The sequence below is a fragment of the Nycticebus coucang genome, chromosome 4, assembly GCF_027406575.1.
Source record: "Nycticebus coucang isolate mNycCou1 chromosome 4, mNycCou1.pri, whole genome shotgun sequence".
NCBI lineage: Eukaryota > Metazoa > Chordata > Mammalia > Primates > Lorisidae > Nycticebus > Nycticebus coucang.
Window position 1 is genome coordinate 60840964 of NC_069783.1, and position 14810 is coordinate 60855773.

Below are 14810 nucleotides of genomic sequence, written 5' to 3' on the forward strand. Positions count from 1 at the left end.
TGTCTTATTTTAAGGTGTGCTGCCAAAGATGCGCTAGGTCTTATTTTCAGGGGACGTCTTATCTTTCCTGTAAGTAGGTCTTATTTTTGGAGGATGTTTTATTTTTGGGGAAACAGGGTAGTATTGTGATAGCTATATGTATCTCTGTATGTCCTGATATTTAGGAATGTGAAATTTTGTTTTTTCTTTTTGGCTCATAAATTGGATATTTTATCTGGAGTGAATAAGTACAACTATGGCAAGTACGTGGAATAATACAGAAGACTTTGATCTTAAATCCAAGGAACTTGGCTAACTCTGGAGATAGCCATATGAAAACTTTAAAACAGAAGTATGGGTAGCTGATTTGAAGTAACTCTACGTCAAATAGCCATAGGTTAAGTATCTTCGGAGAACTTGGATATTAGTTCAGAGGATACAAAATAAAAAAAAAAACCTGGAGGCTGGGCATGCCGTGGCTCACGCCTGTAATCCTAGCACTCTGTCTGGGAGGCCAAGGCAGGTGGATTGCCTGAGCTCACAGGTTCGAGACCAGCTTGACCCAGAGACCCCCACCTCTAAAAAAATTAGCCAGGCATTGTGGAGGGCACCTGTAATTCCAGCTACTTGGGAGGCTGAGGCAAGAGGATTGCTTGAGCCCAACGTTTTGAGGTTGCTGTGAGCTATGATGCCATGGCACTCTACTGAGGGCAACAAAGTGAGACTTTGTCTCAAAAATAAATAAGTAAAAACTGGAAAACATAAAGATTACAGAGAAAAAACCAGCACCTTCCTGTATAGTCCTTTTGGAATTTAGACTTGCCGTGAGGTGTTGAAGCCTTGTTCCACTGACTTGGAGAGTCTGGGCCGAAATGGCACAGCATGACTTTGCTCCAGCCTTAATTTTCCTACTCCACCATCATCAACAAAGTTGTCAGTGAATTTAGAGAGGGATTCTGAAAACTTTTCATGGACAGAAAACTGACATGATATGAATTGTTGATGACACAACTCTTCAGATGGCTTTGATTCTGGTGTCGGATGTCTTAATGGAGGTAACTTTGGAAGAGAAGAAAAAAATGGATGGTGTACACATGGAAGAAATAGTACTGAAAACAGAAATCACTGAGGGGGATACCAGGGTGGAAGTTCCCGTTTTTGTAGCAGTATTTTCCATTCTGGAAAAAGCCAAGGACTACGTGAAAACAACATACCTGACAATGAAACCAGGAGGAAGGAAGACAAGAGAACACAAACAGTTTGAGGCTGAGAATATTCCATCTTTAAATCCCAAATACGAGAGAGAATCAAATCAGAATAAATCTTTAGCTGCAGGTGCATGGGGCCTACATGCCCAAACACACACATACCCAACCAAAAACATCTCCTAAGCTCCTCTCTTAGAATATCCTCTGAATCAGTGCTCCAGTGGCACAATTGGTTAGCGCACGTGGTACTGACAAAGAATATCCTCTGAATCCCAAATCTATAGCTCCAAGGATATTCGTCATTAAGAAGTGTAATACAAAAGATTTACAGCTATCTGAATTCCGAGTAGCAGGAAATCTTCAGTCAAGTTAGTTAAGAACAGAACTGGTTCCAGTGTTTATAAAGGTTTAGTCCCTAAACATGCAGTTCCTCCTACAAAACCTACACAATGGAAAAGTCAAACTAAAGAAAATAAAACTGGGGCCCGGCACCAGCTCAGTGGTTAGGGCTCTGGCCACATACACTGGGGCTGGCGGGTTTGAACCCAGCCTGGGCCTGCTCAACAATAATGACAACGATAACCAAAAAATAGTCAGGTGTTGTGGTGGGTGCCTGTAGTCCCAGCTACTTGGGAGGCTGAGGCCAGAGAATTGCTTAAGCCCAAGAGTTTGAGGTTGCTGTGAGCTGTGATGCCATGGCACTCTACCGAGGGTGATATAATGAGACTCTGTCTCAAAAAAAAAAAAAAAAAGAAGAAAAAGAAAAGAAAGTAAAGTTGGGACTTCTTTCCTCCATGAATCTGGTGTTGGCAACTTTAATGCTTTTAAATCAGCTGCCAAGAATTTTAGTCATATGCTCCCTTAACTGAGGATGAAATGAGAGAAATCCAAGTTATTAGTGAACAGTTATAGAAGAATGGTCTGAGAAAAAATGGTATTTTGAAAAATGCCCTGTTCTATGACCTTCAGGTTTGGACCTTGGAAAAACAGCACTTTCTAACCCACAGTTGAGAATGATGACACATCAGATGACAGATGACGAGGTGTGAAGGATTTCCTAACAGCTGTAGAATTTCAGTGTGACACATCTTTCATAGAGTTTGGCGTGAATTGTAAAAATGAACTATAATTTATGTAGTGAAATACCCCATTAGTAGATTTTGGGGGAGGACTTTGAAGAAAACCAAGAGTGTTGTGTTGGGCTGTGTTGAACATTATTTCTCTGTAAATGAATGTTGTAGAAATGAGGACTTTGGTTGATCCAACAATGACTTTGTCACTGCAGCATTCTCTGACTAGCAATGTGACGATGTAACAAATGAGATTTTTCTTATTTAATAGTAAAAACTGTGTAATGTTTTGCAAAGCTTCTGTCTTAAAATGTCCAGGTCTTAAGCAGAAAGGCAGCTTATGCTGTTTTGCTTCCAGGGTCAGATATTTTTGTATAATAGAAATCCTCAAGTCCACTTTGTGTGCTCCTCCAACCCTCCCCCAAACAGACAAAAAGGAAAATGTAGCATGTTGGCTAAAACTGGAGCAAACTGCACAAAAACATTCATTTCCCGAGCTCAAACTATTATACTAGTCACCTGTTTTAAAATATATTTTAATATTTAATACTTAATATTTTAAATATTTAATATTTAATAATTTAAATATATTTTAAAGCAGGTGACTAGTACATTTACTGCATTTGTAGTGCAGTAAGTGTTACAGGGAAGACTTGACGCATTTTCTTCCAAATTTTTAAGAGGTGATTTTCAAGAGCTTTATTTGAATATGTCGTCAGACAGGATTTTCAGAGTTGACGGAAAAGAGTCTTGTGGGAAAACTTATTTTGATAAATTATTACACATGCAGAAAAACTGATCACACTGACTGGATCTGTCCCCAACATGGAAAATAAACTGGATTTTCAGTGTTGTTATTCTTTTAGTGTTCAAGGTATTGGTCTCTAAATACAAACTTGCTTTATTCACTTATTAAAACAAAGTTATACTTTAAAGTTATAGTTTATTAAAGATGGTGATCACTTTCTGAGGATAGAAAAAGCTTGGCCTTTTCATAATCAAATGTACAAGATTATTGAATGAATGTTAATCAAGTACTTTATTTCATTTGCATACTAATTTTAGAATCTTTTTTATGTGGCTGCTGACGGAAAGCATGTTTTGGCTCTGCGTGTTTATATTTTGAATGTTCTGCTTTTGTTTACACTCATTTGCCTTTAACCCTCCCATCCCCATTTTTAAATATAGTCTAATTGTAAAGAGCATCTTAGAGCAGAAACATTTGAAGTTTTATGTCTCACCTAATCTGAAGAGTTCGTTGTTTTTCAAAATTGTGTTTTCTCAGAAGGCTGCAGTGTTTTTGCTGTTTCCACATCAGTGCCCTGACTCCCCTACCGTCACCAGAAACTATATGGTTTTGTTTTCACAGAGACTGGTGATAGGGAAATTAAAGCAAAAACAGCACACGCCTCCACCTCCACACAACTTGAGGATGAGTTAAGAGTGGCAAAAAAGTATGTAATTTCAAGTTAACTTTTAAAATAGGCTTATATAATTTGCCACAATTCAGTCTAATTAGCTAAAGTTAAATGTAGCATTAGCCACATGATTACCTAAAGCACATGTGGACAAAGCTGTATCACATATTGACTGTCTTTGAGACTCTGAGATTGTTTTTTTATTAATGGATTAATGAAGTCTATCAGATGCAGACGGTATTTGCTAAAATAAGCTATAAGGGACCTGAAAAATGTGTTTACGTTTTAAATCTACCTTATTGTGTATTTCTGCTTTCAGAAAAGATTCTGTAATTTTTGTTTTTTTAGCATCTTCTTACATTCAGACAATTCTTTCTGCCTTAATTACCATTTACCGGCAGCTGACTGATGTTTATTGTGCTTTCATGCATTGTGATGTGAAATGTGTTTAGTACTTTACTCTTTAAAGTATGGCAAAGTACAATGGTGTGATTATTCTACATATTAAGTGATGGCATTAATAACTTTTGTTCCTTAGGGGAGCCACAGATGTGTAATTAAGGAGAACTTAATTTAAAGTTGAGCATAATTTTAATTTGCTGTCTAAATAATGAGCAGCTGATAAAGAGTTTGGACCATATTGTTGGAAAGGGAGCCCATAAGCATAGAACTAGCTAAATTGTAGGTCTATTGGGAATTGCTGAACTCAGAACTAGGTCAGTGAGGTCTGGAAAAAAAGTAATGTGGGCTGCTTCAAACTCATTTTTTGTGGCAAGTCTTTTTTTTTTTTTTAAACATTTTATTGAGGTATAAATTGATGCCATTTAATGTTTTTGTTTTTGTTTTGCGACAGAGTCTCACTTTGCCACTGTTGATAGAGTCTCATAGCTCACAGCAATCTCAAACTCCTGGGATTAAGCGATTCTCTTGCCTTAGCCTCCCAAGTAGCTGGGACTACAGGTGCCCACCACAGTGCCTGGCTATTTTTAGAGGTGAGGTCTCATTCTGGCTCAGGCTGGTCTTGAATTTGTCAGCTCAGGCAATTCACCTGTCTCAGACTCCCAAGTGCTGGGATTACAGGCATAAGCCACTGCACTGTCTTGATCCACAAAATTACAACCAAGGTAGTGAACATGTCCTCCTCCTACTCCTCCTCCCGCCCTCCCCACCTTTCTTAGTGCTCCCTTTATAAATTTCATTCACTAATCCATTGTTTTTTTATAAAATGCAATTAATGAGTAAAATTCTTAGGGTAATGATTTAAAATAGCATCTCAAAAATTGTATTTTGTTTGGTTTTAAGATAAGGTTTAGAATAATTTTTATTTCCATAAATATATTTCTATTAAAGTTGAAATAAACTTAGAAGTATTGATGAAAAGGGCAGTGCCTGTGGCTCAGTGAGTAGGGCGCCAGCCCCATATACTGAGGGTGGTAGGTTTGAACCTGGCCCTGGCCAAACTGCAACATAAAAATAGCCTGGCATTGTGGTGGGCACCTGTGGTCCCAGCTACTTGGGAGGATGAGGCAAGAGAATCACCTAAGCCCAAGAGTTAGAGGTTGCTGTGAACTGTGACACCAAAGCACTCTACCGAGGGCGACATAACAGTAAACTGTCTCAAAAAAAATGATAATCTGTCTCAAAAAAAAAAAGAAAAGAAAAAAGAAAAAAATTAATTTAATAACATCAGACTTACATTAACAATGAAAAAAAAAGTCACCGGTCGCAGTGGCTTACACCTGTAATTTCAGAACTTGGGTGACGGAGGTAGGTGGATTGCCTGAGCTCACAGGTTTGAGACCAGCCCGAGCCAGAGCAAGAGCCTGTCTCTAAAAAATAGCTGGGTGTTGTGGCAGGTGTATGTAGTCCCAGCTACTTGGGAGGCTGAGGCAAGAGGATCACGTGAACCCAGGAGTTTGAGGTTGCTGTGAGCTAAGACACTACAGCACTCTACCAAGGGTGACCAAGTGAGACTCTGATTCACAAAAAAAAAAAAAAAGTCAAGAAGGGGTTTTTGCTTACTCAAGGAGAAGTATTCCTACTGGAGAGGAGAGTGTGTACAGTGGCTGGGAGCATGGACCAGCCTGGAACACTGGGAGGCTGCCAGTAGCCCATCACATCTGGATTTGGGGCTCAGGAATGGCCTTGGGTGCTAGGACTTAACTCAGGTCCTGTCTGCTCCCAAAAGCCTGCAGCAATTGCCCCAGCCAAATTATGTCCCTGTCCTCTGAAATCTTGGGCCACCCATCTCAGTTGCTTATTCCCCTCGGGTTTTCTGTCTTTTTGGTGTGGGGGTTTCCTTTCCCAGTCTTGACTTACAGAAGGGCCCAAGAGGCTCATACCTCCCCCAAACAGTGGCTTCACTCCACGGTGGGGAGACTCACCCAATTCTGAGAGGATATGTTGTTCACTAAAGAGGCAGGTTGGGAAGTGGCAGCAGCACGGAATCTCCTCCCAGTCCACCGGGTTTTCAGTCTGAGGGGCTTCTCAAGGGTGTGCCTGAGCCTGACTGACACCTGGGCCAGTCCCTTTTGGGTGGGAGAACTGAAAGCCTGTGGTAACCAGCCCCTAAGAGTGCTCAGTGATCCTGATCTGTTGGTTTCCCTGACCTTGTGTAGTCTGTCCCCATACTGTATCAGGGTTGGTCTGCAGCAGGAGTGATGGCATATGCCTTTGAGGCTGGTTCAGTGTACACACCATGACATCTGCTTTTGTTTCTGTCTCAGCGAAGCCAGCTGCTATGTTGTAAGTGAAAGAACCAGACCAGTGCCATCTTAAGAGTTAAGTTTCACTCAGAACAACGCTGTGAGGTAGATATTATTGTTATCCTTATTTTATAGATAAGGATCTTGGGAACAGAGAGGTTAAACAATTTGCGGAAGGTCACAAAGTGAGGGAGCAGCAGAGCCGGCCTGGCTCCCTGCTCTGCCCCAGACGAGAACTGACCCAGTGTCCACGTTGTGAGATTTCCATGCTGTGGGGGCACTGTTCCTTGGGCAGAGCTCCTTGGGCAGGACAGTTAAGTATTTTGGTTCTGGCCATAGAGAATCCAGGGGTTCATGTTCAAGCAAGGCATCACCTCCTAAGGAAACTAGGCCAAATCCTTATTAGGAAAAGCCATGGGAGTTCATCTTCCAAGACCAATCTCTGTATTCAGCACTGCCGGTCTGCCTGCCCCTGCCTGGCCTACTCCTGCCTTCTTCCCTTGTGTCAGCTAGTCCCCTACATTTTCCCACCTTCCTAGACCAGGGCAATTTTCCCCCCAGGGGACACTCAGAAATGTCTAGAGATGGTTTTTAGGTTTTTATTTTTAGGACTAGAAGGGTGCTACTGGCATCTAGTGATTAGAGGCCAGAGATGCTGCTAAAAATGCTGCAATGCACAGGACTATGCCTTGTGACAAAGAAAGATCTGGCTCAAAACGTCAGTAGTGCCTCAGTTGAGAAGTTTGTGGCCTGGGCCTACCTCATAGCATCTAAGGCCGAGGACCCCTCCCATGGGATCTGATTTCTGTTAGAGTGGTGGCCCAGGGTCCAGGTGGGGACACACTCATTCTCAACTTCAGCATCTCCCCGGAGCCAAAACAGAAATTGAAGGGCTCAGTTTGCAGTCCAGTTACAAGTTCTTGAAAATAAGATAAGGATTTTGAGGGATCGACACATGTAGCAGCCATTATTTTTATTTATTTATTTATTTTTTTTATTGTTGGGGATTCATTGAGGGTACAATAAGCCAGGTTACACTGATTGCAATTGTTAGGTAAAGTCCCTCTTGCAATCATGTCTTGCCCCCATAAAGTGTGACACACACCAAGGCCCCACCACCCTCCTTCCTTCCCTCTTTCTGTTCCCCCCCCATAACCATAATTGTCATTAATTGTCCTCACATCAAAATTGAGTACATAGGATTCATGCTTCTCCATTCTTGTGATGCTTTACTAAGAATAATGTCTTCCACGTCCATCCAGGTTAAAACGAAGGATGTAAAGTCTCCATTTTTTTTAATGGCTGAATAGTATTCCATGGTATACAATACCAGAGCTTGTTAATCCATTCCTGGGTTGGTGGGCATTTAGGCTGTTTCCACATTTTGGTGATTGTAAATTGAGCTGCAATAAACAGTCTAGTACAAGTGTCCTTATGATAAAAGGATTTCTTTCCTTCTGGGTAGATGCCCAGTAATGGGATTGCAGGATCAAATGGGAGGTCTAGCTTGAGTGCTTTGAGGTTTCTCCATACTTCCTTCCAGAAAGGTTGTACTAGTTTGCAGTCCCACCAGCAGTGTAAAAGTGTTCCCTTCTCTCCACATCCATGCCAGCATCTGCAGTTTTGAGATTTTGTGATGTGGGCCATTCTCACTGGGGTTAGATGATATCTCAGAGTTGTTTTGATTTGCATTTCTCTAATATATAGAGATGAGGAACATTTTTTCATATGTTTGTTAGCCATTCGTCTGTCGTCTTTAGAGAAAGTTCTATTCATGTCTCTTGCCCATTGATATATGGGATTGTTGGCTTTTTTCATGTGGATTAATTTGAGTTCTCTATAGATCCTAGTTATCAAGCTTTTGTCTGATTGAAAATATGCAAATATCCTTTCCCATTGTGTAGGTTGTCTCTTTGCTTTGGTTATTGTCTCCTTAGCTGTACAGAAGCTTTTCAGTTTAATGAAGTCCCATTTGTTTATTTTTGTTGTTGTTGCAATTGCCATGGCAGTCTTCTTCATGAAGTCTTTCCCCAGGCCAATATCTTCCAGTGTTTTTCCTATGCTTTCTTTGAGGATTTTTATTGTTTCATGCCTTAAATTTAAGTCCTTTATCCATCTTGAATCAATTTTTGTGAGTGGGGAAAGGTGTGGGTCCAGTTTCAGTCTTTTACATGTAGACATCCAGTTCTCCCAACACCATTTATTGAATAGGGAGTCTTTCCCCCAAGGTATGTTCTTGTTTGGTTTATCAAAGATTAGGTGGTTGTAAGATGTTAGTTTCATTTCTTGGTTTTCAATTTGATTCCAAGTGTCTATGTCTCTGTTTTTGTGCCAGTACCATGCTGTCTTGAGCACTATGGCTTTGTAGTACAGACTAAAATCTGGTATGCTGATGCCCCCAGCTTTATTTTTGTTACAGAGAACTGCCTTAGCTATACGGGGTTTTTTCCGGTTCCACACAAAACGCAGAATCATTTTCTCCAAATCTTGAAAGTACGATGTTGGTATTTTGATAGGAATGGCATTGAATAGGTAGATTGCTTTGGGAAGTATAGACATTTTAACAATGTTGATTCTTCCCATCCATGAGCATGGTATGTTCTTCCATTTGTTAATATCCTCTGCTATTTCCTTTCTGAGGATTTCATAGTTTTCTTTATAGAGGTCCTTCACCTCCTTCATTAGGTATACTCCTAGGTATTTCATTTTCTTTGAAACTATGGTGAAGGGAGTTGTGTCCTTAATTAGCTTCTCATCTTGACTGTTATTGGTGTACACAAAGGCTACTGACTTGTGGACATTGATTTTATATCCTGAAACATTACTGTATTTTTTGATGACTTCTAGGAGTCTTGTGGTTGAGTCTTTGGGGTTCTCTAAGTATAAGATCATGTCGTCAGCAAGAGGGAGAGTTTGACCTCCTCTGCTCCCATTTGGATTCCCTTTATTTCCTTGTCTTGCCTAATTGTATTGGCTAGAACTTCCAGCACTACGTTGAATAGTAAAGGTGACAGAGGACAACCTTGTCTGGTTCCAGTTCTAAGAGGAAAAGCTTTCAGTTTTACTCCATTCAGTAAAATAGTGGCTGTGGGTTTGTCATAGATAGCTTCAATCAGTTTTAGAAATGTGCCACCTATGCCTATACTCTTTAGTGTTCTAATTAGAAAAGGATGCTGGATTTTATCAAATGCTTTTTCTGCATCTATTGAGAGGATCATGTGATCTTTATTTTTGCCTCTGTTAATATGGTGGAGCAGCCATTATTTTATATCAGGCTCTATGCTGAGTACTTCACAGATTTTAACTTATGTCCTTTTCACAAGCCAGTCTTTGATGCTATTATTATCTCTATTTTATAAATTGGGAAATTGAGACTTAAAAAGATTAATTAACTCACTTAGGGTCACATAGCTGTAAGTGATAGTCATGTTTCCAGCCTAACCAGGCCCTGATACACATACCTAGGCAAAGTAAAGATGGCAAATTCTCATCTCCCAGAGCCAGCAGAGGACACAGCTGGACCTGCCTGTGCTCACAGGAGGAAGGGCAGAGTAGTAGGAGCAAGAGGAGGGTTAGTTTGTGTACAGAGACTGTTAAGACATGAGGAGGCAGGGAAAAGATGGACAAGGAAGTGAGGCCTGGGAGCATTTTATTATTTATTACAGCAGAGGAAAGAATGAGAGGTTTGTTTCTAAGCCATAAATACCCTCCTTTGATCCCTGTGCATATCAAAGATAAATGAGTCCCTCTTGGGCCTCAGAAATTAATGACTGTCCTAATGATCACCCTACGTGACCTTGCAGCATTAGTAATTCCCATCACTCCCTGCAAAGTAGCTGTGTCAGGGTTTAGGCAGGACTAAAGTGGGGTGAAGCATGATTTCATTCCTCAGGCCCAGCCTCACTTTGCAGAGGTGAAACTGGCCTCCACTCCTAAGGTGGGAGCAGATACAGACCGCAGCTTCCGGGCTCTGCCCTCCCTATCTTTGCCTTCAAACCGAGGGCCACCGGGTAGGGAACCGGCTTCCTGTGGAATTCTGACCCAGAGCAAAGTTAACATCTGACCCCCTCCCCTTCAGAATGGAGAAGAGCTTTGAAGTTTCTATTGTGTGTATTTTCACAGCCCTAATCCTGCAGTACTGGAATTAGTCAGAGGCCCTGCCCCTTCCCTGGAGATTTGTTCCCCAACTACAAAAGTCTTAGAAAAATACTGCATGCAAGCTCCACCTCCCATCTCCAGCCACTGACTGCTTTTTCTTTAGGCTAAAATACCAGGGAGGAAAGGGCCTCAGAACCCCCACCAGGGGACGTTCTGTACATGTTTACAGTTTGCTAGAGGCAAGCCCAGGACTCCTGGGAGCGGATCTGAGGGCAGGTGCTTCCCAGATAAGTGTGTTGGGGGTTGGCGGGAACAGGGTAATGAAGGGGAGGACAGAGCAAGACTGTCTCCAAAGCTTCCCAAGGTACCAGGTCCAGAACAGCAGGGCTGTAGGTTCTGGCCCAGAAAGAAAAAAAAAACGGTGGACCCAGGCCTTCCAGTCATACTCAGTGAACAAACCACTGTGCCTTTTTTTTTTTTTTGAGATAGAGTCTCACTATGTCACCCTCGTATAGTTCCATGGCGTCACAGCTCACAGCAACCTCAAACTCTTGCGCTTAAGTGATTCTTTTGCCTCAGCCTCCCAAGTAGCTGGGACTACAGGCACCCACCACAATGCCCGGCTATTTTTTGGTTGCAGTTGTCATTGTTGTTTAGCTGGCCTAGGCCAGGCTTCAACGCTCCAGCCTCAGTGTATGTGGCCGGCACTCTGCTGCTCACTGAGCTACGGGTGCTGAGCCAAACCACTGTGTCTTGTGGATCTTTGTTGCTCTGGTTCTCAAGTTCACCAGAAAGAAAATGTTAAAAAAGGAGGAGGGGAAGGAAGAGAGAAAAAGGAATGAGAAAAAGGAGAGGGAGAGAGGGAGAAGCAGGGACGCTGAAAAAATGATTCAGCTCTTCAGTCAAGACCCTGAGAAATGGTGCCACTGTGTGGCTGTGTCCTGGAATTACAACCAAAATCTCTCTCCCCTCTCCCTCCCACCTCCTGCCTCACACTGCCTACTAGTGATGTCTGCAGCTGCAGGGGCAGAAGCCTTGGATCGTGTTTCCACCCTGAGCAATCCCCCTTCCACTGTCTTCCACATACCCTTAGGGTGAGTTCGTATTTGCCCAGCAGAAATACCAGCTGTTTGATGTTTGATTTGACTCTAAGATTCATTCACTCATTTAACAAATATTTACTGTGCTCTTATTATATGCCAGGCGCTGTCCTAAGACCTAGAGACCTGACTGTAAATAAAAATGTCTCCATTCTTGTACCTTACATTTTAGGTAGGGAGACAAATATTAGACACAAATATAAAATATAAGGAGAAGTAGTAACAAGTAAAATGAAGGAAAATAGAGGAATTGGTGAGGCACAACTTTTATAATCAGGTGGCATTTGTGCAGAGGCATGGATGAGGTAAGGAGCAGTGACAAGGGCATGTCCGAGGGAAGAAGCAGTTTCTTTTCTTCTTCTTTTTTTTTTTTGTAGAAACAGAGTCTCATTTTATCGCCCTCAGTAGAGTGCCGTAGCATCGTACAGCTCACAGCAACCTCCAACTGGGCTTAGGTGATTCTCTTGCTTCAGCCTCCCAAGTAGCTGGGATTATAGGTGCCTGCCACAATGCCCAGCTATTTTTTTTGTTGCAGTTCAGCCAGGGCTGGGTTTGAACCCACCACCCTCGGTATATGGGGCTGGCACCTTACTCACTGAGCCACAGGCACCGCCCAGGGAAGAAGCAATTTCAAGTGCAAAGGCCCAGGGCCATCTGTTGGATCTCTGCTGTAAGAGATGATGCGCATGAGGTCATCTAGGGTTCTGGGTACTACATCTGATGTTTATGCTCTTCTCTGTTCTTAGCATCCAAAGCTATCTTCACCAAATTTCACCTGCCAAGTCCCCCTAGCAGAGAAAGGAGGAGGCCCTAAGCCATTCTGGATTTAGGACCTTCTGGCTCTTATTCTTCTGAATACAGATGCTGACTTTTGACATGAGGAATCTGACACTCTTCACTCTCTGGGCCAGTTTTCTTTCCCCAGACTGCCGGTCTTCCTTCTATGGCCAGCAGTAATCCCGTAAGCTTGCCTTTGCTTCCATCAAAGTCCCCCGAGTTCTAACTCCAGTTAGTGACTCCACTATGATATCAAAGTTGAAATTAAAAAAGAAATTTCTTCAAAGAATAAGCACAACCTTTGGAAATCTGGTGGCCAATTCGTGTCCCAGGCCAGCCTGCCCCACCCACATTCATTTTTTTTTCCAGGTTAACAAAGCTTCCAGGTGTGCTTGCAGAATATCACCTGGAACATCAAGTGGAGGAGGGAGACAGAGTCCTGAGCGTTCTCTTTATTTCCGAAGGCCGCATTCTCTACAGGTCTGGAAGGCAATTGCTTACATGTAAAACTGTTCCAAATGAGAATGCGATCAGATATGGGATTTGCCTTTGTAGCCTATGAGTCAACAAGTATGAGTCAAGTATATCCTGAATGGCTTCTGAGTAGACAAAGGCACTGGTTTCATCATGTTACTTGACTCAGAAGGTCAGAAAATGCCTTTAGCAAGGAATCTGAGGACTTCATACCTTTCTTTCAGTGTTTACATTCTCTATGTTCATTTCATATTTGAGAAGCCAAATGGCAAGGCAGCCTGATGAATAGACTGGGCCTTTGTAAACGTGATAGACTCAAGTGACTCCACCAAAATACAAAACAAAACCAACAGTACAAAAAAAAGAAAACCCATTTGAATGTTAGAAAATATCTTCACAATGACTCTAGTCTTTTTGTTTTTGTGGTTTCAGCAATTGATTTATTTGGATGTGTTCTCAACAGTGGATGGTTTCAGAGGATTGTGCTCAAGAGGAAGTTCTCTGAAGAGAAAGTATATCTCATTCTTTTGTGTGTTGGGCACCTTGAGCTGATGGCAACTGTACGCTCTTGTGGTGGCCTGTTCTGTCCTGGCAGATGGGGCTTTCCTTGCCTGGTTCTGGAAGAGAGACCCTCTAGGAAGGTTCCCTGTCTGTCTGGGCCTGTACCTGTGTCTGAGTAAAAGTAGGGACAGTAGGTCATTGCTGCCTGGGGGCTAATCCAGCAGCTATATCTGGATTGGAGCCACAATAAACTCACCTAAAGTCAGGTCATTGGCAACCAAAGAAAAGAATGACTTACTTGTCCTCTCCTTGCCCAAGCAACAGGCCTACCACTGCCAGCTCCCTATGAGAGTTCTAAAGGCATTTGCCTGTGTGTGGTTTTCATTTGTAAGAAGATGGGGTCTGGAGAGTGGGAGAGTGGGGTGGTACAGGACTGGCAAGGTTAGCAAGGGCTTAGAGAAAGGATAAGTGGGAGCTGCCTGTGGGAATGTAAACTGTTGCAATATTACAGGAGGCCAGTTTCCCCAAACAGTCCTGGTTTATTATTATTTATTGGTTACTGTGCATATTTTCTTTTCTTTTTTTTTTTTTTTTTGTGGTTTTTGGCCGGGGCTGGGTTTGAACCCGCCACCTCCGGCATATGGGACCGGCGCCCTACTCCTTGAGCCACAGGTGCCGCCCCATATTTTCTTTTTGAGACAGAGTCTCACTTTGTTGCTTTTGGTAGAGTGCCATGGCATCACAGCTCACAGCAATCTCAAACTCTTGGGCTTAAGTGATTCTCTTGCCTCAGCCTCCTAGTAGCTATAGGTGTCAGCCACAACGCCTGCCTATTTTTAGAGAGGAGGTCTCATTGGTTCAGGCTGGTCTTGAACCTGTGAGCTCAGGCAATCTACCCACCTCAGCTTCACAAGTGCTGGCTTCCATTACTATGAATTTTTAAGATTATCCTTTTTCACTCTTAAAAAGTCCTGCTTGGAGAATAAATGATATGGTCATCTAAACTTTGGGATATATTTAGGGAACATATTCTAAGAATATGTACAAAGATGTAGCTTGAGGGATGTTTAACACAGGGCTACCAGGCTTAAAGAAAAGTTAGAGGTAAGTTATGTGTTTAGTAACAGAGAGAATTAACTGAATGAATTAAATAAATTAAAATACATTTCACACAATAGAATGCTATATAGCCATTACGAGTGAAATGTAGGCTGGTGACATATGTCTGTAGCCCCAGTTACTCACTTGAGAGGCTGAGTGAGGCAGGAGGGTAGCTTGAGCCCAGGAGTTGGAGGTTGCAGTGAGCTATGATTATCCCACTGCACTCCAGCCTGGATGTTAGAATGAGACCCTGTCTCTGAAAAAAAGAAAAAAGAAAGAAAGAAATGCAGAGAAATATTTTGTAACATGTAAATATGTATATTATTAATAATTACTAAACTTCATAAATAATATCATATAAACCTAGTTTACAAAGAAA

General features: G+C 42.1%; 1 pseudogene; it reads left to right on the forward strand.

Annotated features, from left to right (window-relative positions):
* Positions 1 to 851: 851 nt before the first annotated feature.
* On the forward strand, positions 852 to 2052 carry LOC128584311 (vasculin-like; annotated as a pseudogene).
* The last annotated feature ends 12758 nt before the right edge of the window (positions 2053 to 14810 follow it).